The sequence below is a fragment of the Pseudophryne corroboree genome, chromosome 9 (assembly GCF_028390025.1).
Source record: "Pseudophryne corroboree isolate aPseCor3 chromosome 9, aPseCor3.hap2, whole genome shotgun sequence".
Classification (NCBI taxonomy): domain Eukaryota; kingdom Metazoa; phylum Chordata; class Amphibia; order Anura; family Myobatrachidae; genus Pseudophryne; species Pseudophryne corroboree.
Genome location: NC_086452.1, coordinates 475,679,549 through 475,700,723, shown reverse-complemented (window position 1 = coordinate 475,700,723; position 21,175 = coordinate 475,679,549). Strand labels below are relative to the sequence as shown.

General features: G+C 50.1%; 1 long non-coding RNA gene across 1 annotated transcript in view; it reads right to left on the bottom strand.

Annotated features, from left to right (window-relative positions):
• LOC134958670 (uncharacterized) overlaps positions 1–21,175 on the bottom strand; it is a 358,801-nt gene that overhangs the window by 337,529 nt on the left and 97 nt on the right. The window contains exon 1 of the long non-coding RNA XR_010187089.1: positions 21,164–21,175. This exon is cut by the window's right edge and continues 97 nt beyond it. This is a non-coding gene — a long non-coding RNA (uncharacterized LOC134958670). The remainder of the gene's footprint in view (positions 1–21,163) is intronic.

Here is a 21,175-nt window from a genome sequence, read left to right as displayed (position 1 = left end):
AAAACATTGTCCCTATCCAGGGTATCAATATTTTCAATCAGGGACTCTGACCAAGCTACTCCAGCACTGCACATCCAGGCTGTCGCTATAGCTGGTCGTAGTATAACACCTGTATGTGTGTATATACTTTTTTGGATATTTTCCATCCTCCTATCTGCTGGATCTTTAAGTGCGGCCGTCTCAGGAGAGGGTAACGCCACTTGTTTAGATAAGCGTGTGAGCGCCTTGTCCACCCTAGGAGGTGTTTCCCAGCGCGCCCTAACCTCTGACGGGAAAGGGTATAAAGCTAATAACTTCTTTGAAATTAGCATCTTTTTATCGGGGGCAACCCACGCTTCATCACATACATCATTTAGTTCTTCTGATTCAGGAAAAACTATAGGTAGTTTTTTCACACCCCACATAATACCCTGTTTAGTGGTACCTGTAGTATCAGCTAAATGTAACGCCTCCTTCATTGCCAAAATCATATAACGTGTGGCCCTACTGGAAAATACGGTTGATTCGTCACCGTCGCCACTGGAATCAGTGCCTGTGTCTGGGTCTGTGTCGACCGACTGAGGCAAAGGGCGTTTTACAGCCCCTGACGGTGTTTGAGGCGCCTGGACAGGCACTAACTGATTGTCCGGCCGTCTCATGTCGTCAAACGACTGCTTTAGCGTGTTGACACTATCCCGTAATTCCATAAATAAAGGCATCCATTCTGGTGTCGACCCCCTAGGAGGTGACATCCCCATATTTGGCAATTGCTCCGCCTCCACACCAATATCGTCCTCATACATGTCGACACACACGTACCGACACACAGCAGACACACAGGGAATGCTCTTAACGAAGACAGGACCCCACTAGCCCTTTGGGGAGACAGAGGGAGAGTTTGCCAGCACACACCAAAAGCGCTATATATGACAGGGATAGCCTTATAATAAGTGCTCCCTGTATAGCTGCTTTTATAATATAATTTTTGCCACTATTTTGCCCCCCCTCTCTTGTTTTACCCTGTTTCTGTAGTGCAGTGCAGGGGAGAGACCTGGGAGCCGTCCTGACCAGCGGAGCTGTGTAAGGAAAATGGCGCTGTGTGCTGAGGAGATAGGCCCCGCCCCTTTTCCGGCGGGCTCGTCTCCCGCTCTTTAGTGTATTCTGGCAGGGGTTAAATATCTCCATATAGCCCCCGGAGGCTATATGTGAGGTATTTTTTAGCCAAATAGGTTTTCATTTGCCTCCCAGGGCGCTCCCCTCCCAGCGCCCTGCACCCTCAGTGACTGCCGTGTGAAGTGTGCTGAGAGGAAAATGGCGCACAGCTGCAGTGCTGTGCGCTACCTTTAGAAGACTGAGGAGTCTTCTGCCGCCGATTCTGGACCTCTTCATGTTTCAGCATCTGCAAGGGGGCCGGCGGCGAGGCTCCGGTGACCATCCAGGCTGTACCTGTGATCGTCCCTCTGGAGCTGATGTCCAGTAGCCAAGAAGCCAATCCATCCTGCACGCAGGTGAGTTCACTTCTTCTCCCCTAAGTCCCTCGTTGCAGTGATCCTGTTGCCAGCAGGACTCACTGTAAAATAAAAAACCTAAGCTAAACTTTCTCTAAGCAGCTCTTTAGGAGAGCCACCTAGATTGCACCCTTCTCGGCCGGGCACAAAAATCTAACTGAGGCTTGGAGGAGGGTCATAGGGGGAGGAGCCAGTGCACACCACCTGATCGGAAAGCTTTACTTTTTGTGCCCTGTCTCCTGCGGAGCCGCTATTCCCCATGGTCCTTTCAGGAACCCCAGCATCCACTAGGACGATAGAGAAATAACCCTTATGTAAGCAATAACTATATACAAGTCTTGCAGAAGAAGTCCGCACTTGGGGACGGGCGCCCAGCATCCTCTACGGACTACGAGAAATAGATTTACCGGTAAGTGTAAAATCTTATTTTCTCTAACGTCCTAGAGGATGCTGGGACTCCGTAAGGACCATGAGGATTATACCAAAGCTCCCAAACGGGCGGGAGAGTGCGGATGACTCTGCAGCACCGATTGAGCAAACAGGAGGTCCTCCTCAGCTAGGGTATCAAACTTATAGAACTTTGCAAAGGTGTTAGACCCCGACCAAGTAGCTGCTCGGCACAACTGTAATGCCGAGACCCCTCGGGCAGCCGCCCAAGAAGAGCCCACCTTCCTAGTGGAATGGGCCTTAACCGATTTTGGCAATGGCAATCCTGCAGAAGAATGTGCTTGCTGAATCGTGTTACAGATCCAGCGAGCGATAGTCTGCTTTGAAGCAGGTGCGCCAACCTTATCGGCTGCATACAGGATAAACAGCGCCTCTGTCTTCCTGACCCTAGCTGTTCTGGCCACATAAATCTTCAAAGCCCTGACCACATCAAGTGACTCGGAATCCTCCAAGTCTCGCGTAGCCACAGGCACGACAATAGGTTGGTTCATATGAAAAGATGAGACCACTTTAGGCAGGAATTGAGGACGAGTTCTCAATTCTGCCCTATCCACATGAAAAACCAGATAGGGACTTTTATATGACAAAGCCGCTAATTCCGAAACACGCCTTGCAGAAGCTAAGGCCAACAACATGACCACCTTCCAAGTGAAATATTTCAACTCCACTGTTTTGAGTGGTTCAAACCAAGGTGACTTGAGGAAACTTAATACCACGTTAAGAATCCAAGGCGCCACCGGAGGTATAAAAGGAGGCTGAATATGCAGCACTCCCTTCACAAATGTCTGTACTTCAGGAAGAGAAGCCAATTCTTTTTGAAAGAGAATGGACAAGGCCGAAATTTGAACCTTTATGGATCCTAATTTTAGGCCCAAATTCACTCCTGTTTGAAGGAAGTGATGTAAAAGACCCAAATGGAACTCCTCCGTAGGAGCAGTCCTGGCCTCACACCAAGAAACAATATATTTCGCCATATGCGGTGATAATGTTTCGATGTCACGTCCTTCCTAGCCTTAATCAGGGTAGGAACGACCTCCTCCGGAATACCTTTTTCCGCTAGGATCTGGCATTCAAACGCCATGCCGTCAAACGCAGCCACGGTAAGTCTGGGAACAGACAGGGCCCCTGTTGCAGCAGGTCCTGCCTTATAGGAAGAGGCCACGGATCTTCTGTGAGCAACTGTTGCAGATCCGGATACCAAGTCCGTCATAGCCAATCTGGAACAATGAGGATTGTTCTCACTCTTCTTTGCCTTATTATTCTCAACACCTTGGGTATGAGAGGCAAAGTAGGGAACACATAGACCGATCTGAACACCCATGGTGTCACCAGAGCGTCTACAGCTACCGCCTGAGGGTCTCTTGACCTGGCGCAATATCGCTTTAGCTTTTTGTTGAGACGGGACGCCATCATGTCTATCTGAGGCAGTCCCCACCGACCCGCGATCTGTGCGAAGACTTCGTGATGAAGTCCCTACTCTCCCGTATGCAGGTCGTGCCGCTTGACGTAGGCCGTTGTATATGGCCCTCAACTCCAGGACGTTGATGTGGAGACAAGTCTCTAGAGTTGACCAGAGACCTTGGAAATTTCTTCCCAGTGTGACTGCTCCCCAACCTCAGAGGCTTGCGTCCGTGGTCACCAGGATCCAGTCCTGAATGCCGAACCTGTGGCCTTCCAGGTGGTGAGCACTGTGCAGCCACCACAGGAGAGATATCCTGGCTCTGGGAGACAGGGTGATCCTTTGATGCATTTGTTAATGAGACCCGGACCATTTGTCCAGTAGGTCCCATTGAAAAGTCCTCGCATGGAACCAGCCGAAGGGGATGGCCTCGTACGATGCCACCATCTTCCCCAGGACACGTGTGCAGTGAAGCACTGAAACCTTTTTTGGCTTTAATAGGTTCCTGACCAGAGCTATGAGCTCCTGAGCCTTTTCCATCGGAAGAAAAACCTTTTTCTGTTCTGTGTCCAGAATCAGGCCCAAAAAGGTCAGACGCGTTGTAGGAACCAGCTGGGACTTCGGAATATTGAGAATCCAGTAACTTCTCTCGAGATCTCGCCTTTATGAGGAGATCATCCAAGTATGGGATAATTGTGACACCCTGCTTGCGCAGGAGCACCATCATTTCCGCCATTACCTTGGTGAAAATTCTCGGGGCCGTGGAACGCCCAAACGGCAACGTCTGAAATTGGTAATGACAGTCCTGTACCGCAAATCTCAGGAACGCCTGGTGAGGAAGAAAAATCGGAACATGAAGGTAAGCATCCTTTATGTTCAGGGAAACCATCCAATTCCCCCCCCCTCCAGGCTGGCGACGACCGCTCTGAGCGATTCCATCTTGAACTTGAACTTTTTCAAGTACAGGTTCAGGGATTTCAGATTCAAAATGGGTCTGACCGAACCGTCCGGTTTCGGAACCACAAACAGGGTTGAGTAATACCCCTTTCCTTGCTGGAGAAGAGGAACCTTGACTATCACCTGTTGCAGATACAATTTTTGAATTGCAGTTAACACTAACTCCTTTTCTGACGGAGAAGCTGGCAGAGCCAATTTGAAAAACCGGCGAGGAGGCATCTCTTCGAATTCCAGCCTGTATCCCTGAGAAACAATCTCTATTGCCCAGGGATCCACCTGTGAGTGAACCCAGACGTGGCTGAAAAATCGAAGACGTGCCCCCACTTGAGCTGACCCCCCCAGGGAAGCCCCAGCGTCATGCGGTGGATTTTGCAGACGTAGGAAGGGACTTCTGCTCCTGGGAACTAGCTGTGTGCAGCTTTTTTCCCTTGCCTTTACCTCTGGCAAGAAAGGACGATCCCCGTACCTTCTTGCTTTTATTTGAACGAAAGGACTGCATTTGATAATGAGGTGCCTTCTTAGTATGTTGTGGGGGAACATAAGGTAAAAAAATTCGATTTACCACCCGTAGCAGTAGAGACAAGGTCCGAGAGGCCTTCTCCAAACAACTCCTCCCCCTTGTAAGGCAACGACTCCATATGCCGCTTTGAGTCGGCATCCCCCGTCCACTGTGATCATGTAACGAATACATTTAGCCACTTTTTGGCTGTAATTTTGCATCCTCATAGTCGACACTGGAATCTGAATCCGTGTCGGTATCTGTGTGAGTGATCTGGGATAATGTGCATTTCTGAGACCCAGAAGATCCCGGTACCACTGGGACAGGCATGGTCTGACTACCTGACTGATCCCTAGCCTCAGTATTGTCTAATCTCTTATGCAATAAATTTACATTATCATTCATGACATTCCACATATCCATCCAGTCCGGTGTCGGCGTTGCCAACGGCGACCTGACCTTCATGCACCCCCCCTCCTCCTTAGGCGAGCCTTCATCGTCAAACATGTCGACACACGCGTACCGACACACTCCACACACACAGGGAAACTCTTTTCTGAAGACAGGTTCCCCTTTAGGCCCTTTGGAGAGACAGAGAGAGAGTATGCCAGCACACACCCCAGCGCTATATGACCCCGGAGAAAAACACAGAATGTTTACCCAGTAGCGCTGCTGTAATGTATAATCGCCAATTATGTGCCCCCCCTCTACTTTAAAACCCTCTTTTACCATGTGTCAAGCAGGGGAGAGTCCGTGGAGCTTCCTCTCAGCGGTGCTGTGGAGAGAAAATGGCGCTGGTGAGTGCTGAGGGAGAAGCCCCGCTCCCTCGGCGGCGGGCTTCTGTCCCGCTCAAACCTTGTAAAACATGTCGGGGGCTCTTTTATATACATGTACAGTGCCCACCTGTACATGTATAAAGGTCATTTTGCCAATTTGCCATAGGAGAGGTATTCATTGCTGCCCAGGGCGCCGCCCCCCCTGCGCCCTGCACCCTTACAGTGACCGGAGTGTGTGAGGTGTATGGGAGCAATGACGCACAGCTGCAGTGCTGTGCGTTACCTCAGTGAAGAACCCGAAAGGCTTCTGCCGCCTCAGAGTTTTCTTTCTTCGTTTCTTCCGGCTCTGTGAGGAGAACGGCGGCGCGGCTCTGGGATGAACGCCCAGGACGAACCTGTGTTCCACTCCCTCTGGAGCTAATGGTGTCCTGTAGCCGAGAAGCAGAGCCTATCATTTAAGTAGGTCTGCTCCTCTCTCCTCAGTCCCTCGATGCAGGGAGTCTGTTGCCAGCAGTGCTCCCTGAAAATAAGAAAAAACCTAACAAATATGCTTTCTTAGCAGGAAACTCAGGAGAGCTCCCTGCAGTGCACCCATCTCTTCTAGGCACAGTCTAAAAACTGAGGTCTGGAGGAGGGGCATAGAGGGAGGAGCCAGTGCACACCCAGAGTCTAAAGTCTTTCTTAAAGTGCCCATGTCTCCTGCAGAGCACGTCTATTCCCCATGGTCCTTACGGAGTCCCAGCATCCTCTAGGACGTTAAAGAAAAATAAGAATTTACTCACCGGTAATTCTGTTTCTCGTAGTCCGTAGTGGATGCTGGGAACTCCGTAAGGACCATGGGGAATAGCGGGCTCCGAAGGAGGCTGGGCACTCTAGAAAGATCTTAGACTACCTGGTGTGCACTGGCTCCTCCCACTATGACCCTCCTCCAAGCCTCAGTTAGGTACTGTGCCCGGACGAGCGTACACAATAAGGAAGGATTTTGAATCCCGGGTAAGACTCATACCAGCCACACCAATCACACCGAACAACTCGTGATATGAAACCCAGTTAACAGTATGAAACGATAGAGCCTCTCAACAGACGGCTCAACAATAACCCGATTTAGTTAACAATAACTATGTACAAGTATTGCAGATAGACCGCACTTGGGATGGGCGCCCAGCATCCACTACGGACTACGAGAAACAGAATTACCGGTGAGTAAATTCTTATTTTCTCTAACGTCCTAGTGGATGCTGGGAACTCCGTAAGGACCATGGGGATTATACCAAAGCTCCCAAACGGGCGGGAGAGTGCGGATGACTCTGCAGCACCGAATGAGAGAACTCCAGGTCCTCCTCAGCCAGGGTATCAAATTTATAGAATTTTGCAAACGTGTTTGCCCCTGACCAAGTAGCTGCTCGGCAAAGTTGTAAAGCCGAGACCCCTCGGGCAGCCGCCCAAGATGAGCCCACCTTCCTTGTGGAATGGGCATTGACAGATTTAGGCTGTGGCAGGCCTGCCACAGTATGTGCAAGCTGAATTGTACTACAAATCCAACGAGCAATAGTCTGCTTAGAAGCAGGAGCACCCAGCTTGTTGGGTGCATATAGGATAAACAGCGAGTCAGATTTTCTGACTCCAGCCGTCCTGGAAACATATATTTGCAGGGCCCTGACAACGTCTAGCAACTTGGAGTCCTCCAAATCCTTAGTAGCCGCAGGCACCACAATAGGCTGGTTCAGGTGAAACGCTGACACCACCTTAGGGAGAAACTGGGGACGAGTCCTCAATTCTGCCCTATCCATATGAAAAATCAGATAAGGGCTTTTACATGATAAAGCCGCCAATTCTGACACTCGCCTGGCTGATGCCAAGGCCAATAACATGACCACTTTCCACGTGAGATATTTCAGATCCACGGTTTTTAGTGGCTCAAACCAATGTGATTTCAAGAAATTCAACATCACGTTGAGATCCCACGGTGCCACAGGAGGCACAAATGGGGGCTGAATATGCAGCACTCCTTTCACAAATGTCTGAACTTCAGGTACTGAAGCTAGTTCCTTTTGAAAGAAAATCGACAGAGCCGAGATCTGTACTTTAATGGAGCCTAGTTTTAGGTCCATATTCACTCCTGCTTGCAGGAAATGTAGAAATCGACCCAGTTGAAATTCCTCTGTTGGGGCCTTTTTGGCCTCGCACCATGCAACATATTTCCGCCATATGCGGTGATAATGTTTTGCCGTAACATCTTTCCTGGCTTTAATAAGCGTAGGAATGACTTCCTCCGGAATGCCCTTTTCCTTCAGGATCCGGCGTTCAACCGCCATGCCGTCAAACGCAGCCGCGGTAAGTCTTGGAACAGGCAGGGGCCCTGCTGTAGCAGGTCCTGTCTGAGCGGCAGGGACCAAGGGTCCTCTGAGATCATCTCTTGAAGTTCCGGGTACCACGCTCTTCTTGGCCAATCCGGAACCACGAGAATTGTGTTTACTCCTCGCTTTCTTATTATTCTCAGTACCTTTGGTATGAGAGGTAGAGGAGGGAACACATATACTGACCGGTACACCCACGGTGTCACTAGGGCGTCCACCGCTATCGCCTGAGGGTCTCTTGACCTGGCGCAATACTTCTCTAGTTTTTTGTTTATGCGGGACGCCATCATGTCCACCTGTGGACGACCCCATTGATTTACAATCATTTTGAAGACTTCTGGATGAAGTCCCCACTCTCCCGGGTGGAGGTCGTGCCTGCTGAGAAAGTCTGCTTCCCAGTTGTCCACTCCCGGGATGAACACTGCTGACAGTGCTAGTACATGATTCTCCGCCCATCGGAGAATTTTTGTGGCTTCTGCCATCGCTGTCCTGCTTCTTGTGCCGCCTTGTCGATTCACATGGGCGACTGCCGTGATGTTGTCTGACTGGATCAGCACCGGCTGGTGTAGAAGCAGGGATTTTGCTTGACTTAGGGCATTGTAAATGGCCCTTAGTTCCAGAATATTTATGTGAAGGGCAGTCTCCTGACTTGACCATAGTCCCTGGAAATTTCTTCCCTTTGTGACTGCCCCCCAGCCCCGTAGGCTGGCATCCGTGGTCACCAGGACCCAGTCCTGTATGCCGAATCTGCGGCCCTCCAGAAGATGAGCACTGTTCAGCCACCACAGAAGAGACACCCTGGTTCGTGGAGACAGGGTTATTAAACGATGCATCTGAAGATGCGATCCGGACCACTTGTCCAACAGGTTCCACTGAAAGATTCTGGCATGGAACCTGCCGAATGGAATTGCTTCGTAAGAAGCTACCATCTTTCCCAGGACCCGCGTGCAGTGATGCACCGATACCTGTTTTGGTTTTAGGAGGTCTCTGACTAGAGAAGACAACTCCCTGGCTTTCTCCTCCGGGAGAAACACTTTTTTCTGGGCCGTGTCCAGAATCATTCCCAGGAACATTAGACGTGTCGTGGGGACCAGCTGTGACTTTGGGATATTCAGAATCCAACCGTGCTGGCTCAGCACTTCCTGAGATAGTGCTACTCCCACTAACAACTGTTCCTTGGATCGTGCCTTTATTAGGAGATCGTCCAAGTATGGGATAATTAAAACTCCCTTTTTTCGAAGGAGTATCATCATTTCCGCCATAACCTTGGTAAATACCCTCGGTGCCGTGGAGAGTCCAAACGGCAGCGTCTGGAATTGGTAATGGCAATCCTGTACCACAAATCTGAGGTACTCCTGGTGAGAATTGTAAATGGGGACATGCAGGTAAGCATCCTTGATGTCCAGGGATACCATGTAATCCCCCTCGTCCAGGCTTGCAATAACCGCCCTGAGCGATTCCATCTTGAACTTGAATTTTTTTATGTATGTGTTCAAGGACTTCAAATTTAGAATGGGTCTCACCGAACCGTCCGGTTTCGGTACCACAAATAGTGTGGAATAGTAACCCCGGCCTTGTTGAAGTAGGGGTACCTTGATTATCACCTGCTGGGAATACAGCTTGTGAATTGCCGCTAGCACTGCCTCCCTGTCTGAGGGAGCAATCGGCAAGGCGGATTTTAGGAAACGGCGGGGTGGAATCGCCTCGAATTCCAGCCTGTATCCCTGAGATACTATTTGAAGGATCCAGGGATCTACCTGTGAGCGAACCCACTGATCGCTGAAATTCCTGAGGCGGGCCCCCACCGTACCTGGCTCCGCTTGTGAAGCCCCACCGTCATGCGGCGGACTTGGAAGAGGAAGCGGGGGAGGACTTTTGTTCCTGGGAACCTGCTGTTTGCTGCAGCCTTTTTCCCCTGCCTCTGCCTCTAGACAGAAAAGACCCTCCTTTTCCCCGCTTATTTTTCTGGGATCGAAAGGACTGAACCTGATAAAATGGCGCCTTCTTAGGCTGTGAGGGGACATGGGGTAAAAATGCTGACTTCCCAGACGTTGCTGTGGAAACTAGGTCGGAGAGACCATCCCCAAATAATTCCTCCCCTTTATAAGGCAAAACTTCCATGTGCCTTTTGGAATCTGCATCTCCAGTCCACTGGCGAGTCCATAAGCATCTCCTAGCAGAGATAGATAGTGCACTTACTTTAGATGCCAGCCGGCAGATTTCCCTCTGTGCATCTCTCATGTATAAGACTGAGTCTTTGATATGGTCAATTGTTAACAGGATCGTGTCTCTGTCTAGTGTGTCAATATTTTCTGACAGGTTATCTGACCATGCAGCGGCAGCACTGCACATCCAAGCTGACGCAATTGCTGGTCTGAGTATAATGCCTGAGTGTGTATATACAGACTTCAGGATCGCCTCCTGCCTTCTATCAGCAGGTTCCTTAAGGGCGGCCGTATCCTGGGACGGTAGTGCCACCTTTTTTGACAAACGTGTGAGCGCTTTATCCACCCTCGGGGGTGTTTCCCAACGTAACCTATCCTCTGGCGGGAAAGGGAACGCCATTAGTAATTTCTTAGGAATCACCAATTTCTTATCAGGGGAAGCCCACGCTTCTTCACACACTTCATTTAATTCATCTGACGGGGGAAAAACTACAGGTAGTTTTTTCTCCCCAAACATAATACCCTTTTTTGTGGTACCTGGATGTAAATCAGAAATATTTAACACCTCTTTCATTGCCTCAATCAAGCAGCGAATGGCCTTAACGGGCATTAAATTTGACTCATCGTCGTCGACACTGGCGTCAGTATCCGTGTCGACATCTACTTGTGCCACCTGAGATAACGGGCGTTTTAGAGCCCCTGATGACTTTTGAGACCCTTGGACCGGCACGAGCTGAAGACTCGGCTGTCCCACAGTCGGCATGTCGTCAAATTTTTTATGTAAGGAGTCTATACGTGCACTCATTTCTTGCCATAATACCATCCACTCCGGTGTCTGCCCCGCAGGGGGTGACATCTCTGCTAAAGGCATCTGCTCCCCCTCCACATCATTATCCTCCTCAAACATGTCGACACAGCCGTACCGACACACTCCACACACACAGGGAATGCTCAAATAGAGGACAGGACCCACAAAAGCCCTTTGGGGGGACAGAGTAAGAGTATGCCAGCACACACCAGAGCGCTATATATATACAGGGACTAACTGAGTTATGTCCCTAATAGCTGCTTATACTGTATACAGTGCCAATTTAGTGCCCCCCCTCTCTTTTTCCCTCTTACTGTATTGTAGAAATGCAGGGAAGAGCCAGGGAGCTTCCTTCCAGCCGAGCTGTGAGGGAAAAATGGCGCCAGTGTGCTGAGGAGATAGGCTCCGCCCCTTTTTCGCGGCCTATTCTCCCGCTTATTTTGGGATTCTGGCAGGGGTATTTACCTCATATATAGCCCCAGGGGCTATATATTGAGGTATTTTAGCCAGCCAAGGTGTTTTTATTGCTGCCTCAGAGCGCCCCCCCCCAGCGCTCTGCACCCTCAGTGACCGGAGTGTGAAGTGTGTATGAGGAGCAATGGCGCACAGCTGCAGTGCTGTGCGCTACCTTGGTGAAGACAGGATGTCTTCATGCCGCCGATTTTCCGGACCATCTTCCTGCTTCTGGCTCTGTAAGGGGGACGGCGGCGCGGCTCCGGGACCGAACATCAAGGCTGGGCCTGCGGTCGATCCCTCTGGAGCTAATGGTGTCCAGTAGCCTAAGAAGCCCAATCCGGCTGCAAGCAGGCGAGTTCGCTTCTTCTCCCCTTAGTCCCTCGCTGCAGTGAGCCTGTTGCCAGCAGGTCTCACTGAAAAAAAAAAAAATTCTAACTTTCTAAGAGCTCAGGAGAGCCCCTAGTGTGCATCCAACCTCGGCCGGGCACGAAATCTAACTGAGGCTTGGAGGAGGGTCATAGTGGGAGGAGCCAGTGCACACCAGGTAGTCTAAGATCTTTCTAGAGTGCCCAGCCTCCTTCGGAGCCCGCTATTCCCCATGGTCCTTACGGAGTTCCCAGCATCCACTAGGACGTTAGAGAAATAAGAATTTACTTACCGATAATTCTATTTCTCGGAGTCCGTAGTGGATGCTGGGGTTCCTGAAAGGACCATGGGGAATAGCGGCTCCGCAGGAGACAGGGCACAAAAAGTAAAGCTTTTCCAGATCAGGTGGTGTGCACTGGCTCCTCCCCCTATGACCCTCCTCCAGACTCCAGTTAGGTACTGTGCCCGGACGAGCGTACACAATAAGGGAGGATTTTGAATCCCGGGTAAGACTCATACCAGCCACACCAATCACACCGTACAACTTGTGATCTAAACCCAGTTAACAGTATGATAACAAAGGGAGCCTCTGAAAGACGGCTTCCTACAACAATAACCCGATTTTTGTAACAATAACTATGTACAAGTATTGCAGAATAATCCGCACTTGGGATGGGCGCCCAGCATCCACTACGGACTCCGAGAAATAGAATTATCGGTAAGTAAATTCTTATTTTCTCTATCGTCCTAGTGGATGCTGGGGTTCCTGAAAGGACCATGGGGATTATACCAAAGCTCCCAAACGGGCGGGAGAGTGCGGATGACTCTGCAGCACCGAATGAGAGAACTCCAGGTCCTCTTTTGCCAGGGTATCAAATTTGTAAAATTTTACAAACGTGTTCTCCCCCGACCACGTAGCTGCTCGGCAGAGTTGTAATGCCGAGACCCCTCGGGCAGCCGCCCAAGATGAGCCCACCTTCCTTGTGGAATGGGCATTTACATATTTTTTTGCTGTGGCAAGCCTGCCACAGAATGTGCAAGCTGAATTGTACTACAAATCCAACGAGCAATAGTCTGCTTAGAAGCAGGAGCACCCAGCTTGTTGGGTGCATACAGGATAAACAGCAAGTCAGATTTCCTGACTCCAGCCGACCTGGAAACTATATTTTCAGGGTCCTGACAACATCCAGCAACTTGGAGTCCTCCAAGTCCCTAGTAGCCGCAGGCACCACAATAAGCTGGTTCAGGTGAAACGCTGACACCACCTTAGGGAGAAACTGGGGACGAGTCCACAGCTTTGCTCTGTCCGAATGGACAATCAGATATGGCTTTGTGAGATAAAGCCGCCAATTCTGACACTCGCCTGGCCGAGGCCAGGACCAACAGCATGGTCACTTTCCATGTGAGATATATCAAATCCACAGATTTGAGTTGTTTAAAACAATGTGATTTTAGGAATCCCAAACTACGTTGAGATCGCCCAGTGCCACTGGAGACATCAAAAAGGGGTTGTATATGCAGTACTCCCTTAACAACTTCTGGACTTCAGGAACTGAAGCCAATTTCTTTCTGGAAGAAAATCGACCGGTCGAAATTTGAACCTTAATGGACCCCAATTTGAGACCCATATACACTCCTGCTTGCAGGAAATGTAGGAATTAACCTAGTTGAAATTCTTCCGTGGAGCCTTCCTGGCCTCACACCATGGAACATATTTTCACCTAAGCGGTGATAATGTTGTGCGGTCACCTCCTTCCTGGCTCTGACCAGGGTAGGGATGACCTCTTCCGGAATGCCTTTTTCCCTTAGGATCCGGCGTTCACCCGCCCTGGCGTCAACGCAGCTGCGGTAAGTCATGGAACAGACATGATTCTTGATGAATCAAGATCCTTTCTAGTATCTCTTGAAGTTCCGGGTACCAAGTTCTTCTTGGCCCAAACCGGAACCCCGAGTATAGTTCTTACTCCTCTCCTTCCTATCATTCTCCATACACTGGGTATGAAAGGCCGAGGAGGGAACACATACACCGACTGGTACACCCACGGTGTTACCAGAGCGTCCCAGCTATTGCCTGAGGGTCTCTAGACCTGGCGCTTCATGTGGGACGCCATCATAACCACCTTTGGTCTTTCCCAACGGTTTACAAACATGTGGAAACTTCCAGATGAAGTTCCCACTTTTCCGGGTGGAATTCATTTATGCTGAGGAAATCTTCCTAGTTGTCCACTCCCGGAATGAACACTGCTGACAGTGTTATCACATGATCTTTCGCCCAGCGAAGAATCCTTGCTGTCATTGCCCTCCTGCTTCTTGTGCCGCCCCGTCTGTTTACGTGGGCGACTGCCATGATGATGTCCTACTGGATCAGCACCGGTTGACTTTGAAGCAGAGGTCTTCCTAGGCTCAGAGCATCGTAAATTGCCCTTAGCTCCAGTATATTCATGTGGAGAGAAATCTCCAGACTTGACCACACTTCCTTGGAAATTTCTTCCTTGTGTGACTGTTCCCCAGCCTCTCAGGCTGGCATCCGTGGTCACCAGAACACAGTCCTGAATGCTGAATGTGCTGCCCTCTAGAAGATGAGCACTCTGCAGCCCCCACAGAAGAGACACCCTTGTCCTTGGAGACAGGGTTATCCGCTGATGCATCTGAAAATGCGATCCGGACCATTCGTCCAGCAAATCCCCCTGAAAAGTTTTTGCGTGAGATCTGCCGAATGGAATCGCTTCGTAAGAAGCCACCATTTTTCCCAGGACTCCTGTGCATTGATGCACTGATACTTGGCCTGGATTTAGGAGGTTTCTGACTAGGTCGGATAACTCCCTGGCTTTCCCCTCCAGGAGAAATACCTCTTTCTGGACTATGCCCAGAATCATTCCTAGGAACAGCAGACGTATCATCGGAAAACAGCTGCGATTTTTGGAATATTTAGAATCCACTCGTGCTGTCGTAGAACTACTTTAGATAGTTCTTTTCCGACCTCCAACTGTTCTCTGGAAACTTGTCCCTTTCAGGATATCGTCCAAGTAAGGGATAATTTAGATGCCTTTCTTCTTTTAAGAATCATCTTTTCGGCCATTACCTTGGTAAAGGCCCGGGGTGCCGTGGATAATTCAACGGCAGCGTCTGAAACTGATATTGACAGTTCTGTATCACGAACCAGAGGTACCCTTGTTGAGAAGGGCAAATTTGGACATGGAGGTAATCCTTGATGTCCAGGGACACCATATAGTCCCCTTTTTTCCGGTTCTCTATCACTGCTCTGAGTGACTCCATCTTGATTTGAACCTTTTTATGTAAGTGTTCAAAGATTTCAGATTTAGACTATGTCTCACCAAGCCGTCTGGCTTCAGTACCACAATATAGTGTGGAGGACTAATACCCTTTTCCTTGTTGTAGGAGGGGTACTTTGATTATCACCTGCTGGAAATACAGCTTGTGAATTTTTTCCCAATACTGCCTCCTTGTCGGAGGGAGCCGTTGGTAAAGCAGGCTTCAGGAACCTGCGAGGAAAAAATGTCTCGACTCTCCAATCTGTACCCCTGGGATAATACTTGTATGATCTAGGGGTCAACTTGCGAGTGATCCCACTGCGCGCTGAGACTCTTGAGACTACCCCCCCACTGGTGGAGGGCTTCTTTTCCTGGGAAGGGGCTGCCTGCTGCAGTCTACTTCCCTTTCCTCTATGTCTGGGCAGATATGACTGGCCTTTTGCCCGCTTGCCCACATGGGAACGGAAGGATTGAGGCTGAAAAGACAGTGTCTTTTTCTGCTGAGATGTAACTTGGGGTAAAAAGGTTGGATTTCCCAGCTGTGGCCGTGGCCCCCAGGTCCGACGGACCGACCCCAAATAACTCCTTCCCTTTATACGGCAATACTTCCATGTGCCGTATGGGATCTGTATCACCTGACCACTGTCGTGTCCATGACATCTTCTGGGAGATATGGACAACGCACTTATCTTGATGCCAGAGTGCAAATATCCCTCTGTGCATCTCGCATACATATATATAGAATGCATCCTATTAAATGCTCTATATCAATAAAATATTTTTAGTCAGGGAATTCGACCAAGCCAACCCAGCACTGCATCTCCAGGCTGATGGCGATCGCTGGTCGCAGTATAACCACCGTCTGTGTGTATATACTTTTTAGGATATTTTTCCAGCTGCCTATCAGCTGGCTCCTTGAGGGCGGCCGTATTTGGAGACGGTAACGCCACTTGATAAGTGTGTGAGCGCCTTATCCACCCTAATGGGTGCTTCCCAACGCGCCCTAACTTCTGGCGGGAAAAGGTATAACGCCCATATTTGCTATCGGGGTAAACCCACGCATCATCACACACTTCATTTTATTTTATCTGATTCAGGAAAAACTACAGGTAGTTTTTTCACTTCCACATAATACCCTTTTCTGTGGTACTTGTAGTATCAGAAATATGTAACAGCTCCTTCATTGCCCTTAACGTGTGGCCCTAATGAGGAATACGTTTGTTTATTCACCGTCGACACTGGATTCAGTGTCCGTGTCTGTGTCGACCGACTGAGGTAAATGGGCGTTTTTTATAAAAAAACCCTGACGGTGTTTCTGAGACGCCTGGACCGTTACTAATTGTTTGTCGGTCGTCTCATGTCGTCAACCGACCTTGCAGCGTGTTGACATTCTCACGTAATTCCCTAAATAAGCCATCCATTCCGGTGTCGACTCCCTAGAGAGTGACATCACCATTACAGGCAATTTCTCCGCCTCCTCCAGCATCGTCCTCATACATGTCGACACACACGTACCGACACACAGCACACACACCTGGAATGCTCTGACAGAGGACAGGACCCCACTAGCCCTTTGGAGAGACAGAGGGAGAGTTTGCCAGCACACACCAAAAAACGCTATAATTACATAGGGACAACCTTATATAAGTGTTTCTCCCTAATAGCATCTTTATATATATATTTATATCGCCAATTTGTGCCCCCCCTCTCTGTTTAAACCCTGTTTCTGTAGTGCAGTGCAGGGGAGAGCCTGGGAGCCTTCTCTCCAGCCTTTCTGTGAGAGAAAAAATGGCGCTGTGTGCTGAGGAGATAGGCCCCGCCCCTTTTACGGCGGGCTCGTCTCCCGCTCTTTAGTGAAGTTTGGCAGGGGTTAAATATCTCCATATAGCCTCTGGGGGCTATATGTGAGGTATTTTTAGCCAGTATATAGGTTTACATTTGCCTCCCAGGGCGCCCCCCCCCAGCGCCCTGCACCCTCAGTGACTGCCGTGTGAAGTGTGCTGAGAGGAAAATGGCGCACAGCTGCAGTGCTGTGCGCTACCTTTAGAAGACTGTCAGAGTCTTCAGCCGCCGATTCTGGACCTCTTCTAACTTCAGCATCTGCAAGGGGGCCGGCGGCGCGGCTCCGGTGACCATCCAGGCTGTACCTGTGATCGTCCCTCTGGAGCTAATGTCCAGTAGCCAAGAAGCCAATCCATCCTGCACGCAGGTGAGTTCACTTCTTCTCCCCTCAGTCCCTCGTTGCAGTGATCCTGTTGCCAGCAGGACTCACTGTAAAATAAAAAACCTAAGCTAAACTTTCTCTAAGCAGCTCTTTAGGAGAGCCACCTAGATTGCACCCTTCTCGGCCGGGCACAAAAATCTAACTGGAGTCTGGAGGAGGGTCATAGGGGGAGGAGCCAGTGCACACCACCTGATCTGGAAAAGCTTTACTTTTTGTGCCCTGTCTCCTGCGGAGCCGCTATTCCCCATGGTCCTTTCAGGAACCCCAGCATCCACTAGGACGATAGAGAAATATAAATACACTCACTGCACCAATTAAATGTGCCCCCCCCTCCTCTTTTTTGCCCTCTGTAACCGTGTTCAGCAGGGGAGAATCCGGGGAGCCAGCTTCTCTGCAGTGTGCTGTGGAGAAAATGACGCTGGTTAGTGCTGGAGGATCAAGCTCCACCCCCTCACCAGCGGGCTTCGATCCCGCTCAAATTATTTATACTGGCGGGTTTTTTTTTATATACCGCCTCTGCAGTACCTAATCTATCTGCCAGTGTCCCTTGAGGTCAATATTGCTGCCCAGGGCGCCCCCCCTGCGCCCTTACAGTGCCCGCTGTGTGTGTACGTGTGGGAGCAATGGCGCGCAGCGTTACCGCCGCACGTTACCTCAGTGAAGATCTGAAGTCTTCTGCCGCCTTTGAAGTCTTTTTTCTTCTTAATACTCACCCGGCTTCTATCTTCCGGCTCTGTGAGGAGGACGGCGGCGCGGCTCCGGGACGAACGGCGAGGGTGAGACCTGCGTTCTGACTCCCTCTGGAGGTAATGGTGTCCAGTAGCCTAAGAAGCAGAGGCTATCATTTAAGTAGGTCTGCTTCTCTCTCCTCAGTCCCACGATGCAGGGAGCCTGTTGCCAGCAGTGCTCCCTGAAAATAAAAAACCTAACAAAAAGTATTTTTCAGAGAAATTCAGGAGAGCTCCCCTGCAGTGCACCCAGTATCCTCTGGGCACAGGATCTAACTGAGGTCTGGAGGAGGGGCATAGAGGGAGGAGCCAGTGCACACCCATTCTAAAGTCTTTAGAGTGCCCATGTCTCCTGCGGAGCCCGTCTATACCCCATGGTCCTTACGGAGTCCCCAGCATCCTCTAGGACGTAAGAGAAACATAATGAGGCTCCGATAGCCCCCTCTAGCATGTAGCCAATCAGAGGAGCATAAGAACTTTGCCCAGACCAAACCGTCCAGTAGCCAATGAGAGCATTACAACATGCCCAAGACCAGATCTACCTGTAGCCAATCAGAGCATTACAATATTCATGAGACCAGACCATTCTGTAGCCAATGAGAGCATTACAACATGCCCAAGACCAGATCTACCTGTAGCCAATTGCAGCATTACAATATTCATAAGACCGGACCATACTGTAGCCAATCAGAGCATTACATCATTGACAGGCCTATACACTGACCCCTGACCCATATAGCACACATCCAGCCTGTTCTATATTCCTCTAGCTCTCATTATAGCTGGCAGAATAATGAGGTCAGTGAGAGGCTGGTCCGCGGCTCTCAGCAGTACACTTCCCACAATGAGCCTCACAGTCCCCGGAGCCTGTAATACGGGGATTGCCTCATTAAGACCTCAGTAACAAACGCCGCGAGGACACCGTTCTCTCAGCCCTGGAGATACGTCGCCAGCTCGCAGCTCTCTGGGGCCTGGTCATTTCTAATTGCTTTAGTCTAATTCGATTCATTAAGTGAGCAGTTAGAGGAGGATAATGATTAATACTCCCAGAGCGCCATGTAATGGGATAATACAGACAGGAGAATCTTCCCGTACGCCGCTAACCAGCTCCTTCCATAGACATATATCTCCTGCCCCAGACTGTGAGCTCACACTGCGCCGCGCTGACACCTGCGCTGGCCGCCTGTCTCCGGCCCTCTGACCTGTCCATGTAATGAGGGAAACCTACGGGAACCACACACATCAGCACATGGAGATGTAGTCATTACAGATGTAGAGTGCCGGACGTGCGGATCTTTCTGCTGTTCTGCCGCAGGATTTATAGCGGTGATTTTGTTTTAAAGACAGAACCAGCCCAGTTTCCCTTATAATAAAACGCTGCTGTAAACCCTGCAGCGACATCAGCGCCCCTTATCCTCATCACATCCAGGGCCCGATTCAGACCTGATCGTAGATGGGCGTAAAAACGATCCAGCACCGCCCCACATGCCAGGCCCTACCCCCGCACATGTGCCAAAGCATCGTACCTGGCGAGTAGCTCCCTGCCTACGCAAGCCTAGCTGCAAAAGGTAGGCGGCTACCCACAATGTTTTTGGTCGCAGCGGCTGCGTATAACGTCACGCAGCCGCCAGGACCTGCCCCGGCAACGGTCTGGACACGCCTGCGTTGTACGTACTGCGCCCCCCTCCAATGCCGTTCAAACGCCCCCTCGCGATCCGCAACCGCCTGTCAATCAGGCAGAGGCGATTGCAGTAGTGAGATGCTTTTGCATCTCACTGTCTGTGCACGGACAGTGCGGACGCTATACGTGCGCACACCACATAGGGCTTCAGCCTGCGATCGCTACCATTGCAGTAACCAGGTCAGAATTAGGCCCCCACTTTCACTCGCCCCCAAGTCTGGATTCTGCATCACGGTCTCCAGAAATACTTTACACGCGTTCCGTAAAGGAGGAGCTACTGTACCATCCACCAGGAAACAAGGGAGTCGCCGAGTGTCACGTGACTGCGACGAGTGGCCGCTATGTGTCCTGGAAGCTGTCAGGCTGTAAGGATACTATAATGTGGGATTTCCTCATGAGGGCCTTGTTAGGTGCATGTAGCTTTCTGCAATCCGTCTATGACAGTCTCATTTATTGACTGCAAATTGGGCAGCACAGTTGGTGCTGTGGTTAGCATTGGCACATCGCAACTATGAGATCACTTTTTAACCAGGGCCCTACCTATGTGGAGTTTATGTGTTCTCCCCGTGTTGTGTGGGTTTCCTGCGAGTGCCCCAGCTTCCTCCCACACGCCAAACACATACAAGGAAAATAAAGTGAATAGAAGTCCAGTGTGTACGTCCCCATGTGATAGGGAATTAGAGTGTAAGCTCTGCTGCGGGACTGACTGACACACTCTCTGTACAACGCTGCTGAATATGTGTGCGCTATATAAATAACTTACATCTCAGACCCTGAACTTGGGCTATGAAGTGCTTATGTCAGTGGTTTCCAAACTTTTTTGAATCACGGTGCCCTAGAATATCAGAATTTTTTTCACGGCACCCCTTGGCCAAACATTTCTTATTGAGAAATTTAGAAAGAAATATTACATTAAGTAGATTGCATTTATATGTCATCCTCAGGGTCAGTTGTTTGGTGAGGGACAAGATTTGCTTCTGTTTGACCACATATTTTTTGACTGGCAGCCACCAGCACTGGTTTTGCCTATTATATTGACCATGAATAATTTGAATTAGTCCCGGACCACCAACCCAGAGCACCCCTGCAAGTGTCCCGAGGCACCCCAGCGAGCCACGGCACACAGTTTGGGAACCTCTGGCTTATGTCCATTCTCTGCTCCCCAATCGGGGGAGAAGTTGCCCATGGCAACCAATCAGTCGCTACGTATAATTTTATAGAATAAGTTACCTCAACACTGATTGGTTGCCATGGGCAACGTCTGCACTGGCTCACTTCTATACCCCTATATGTGCACACTGACATATCACTGATGCTGGCCCACCTCCTGTCACACTGCATGCAATAGGATTACACCACAGGATCCCTGTCCCGCCCCCTAGCAGGCCAGGATGTAAGGATAGCCCTGCCTGAGCACGTGTCCTAATCTGTACCTCAGCCACTTTCATGTCACCACCTGTGCTCACACAGGGATATCCCTAAACCCTGGACTGTCAGTGTGCCCCGGGGAGCCCTGGCTTACACGGATATAAGCTACTTACCTTCCCCGTGTC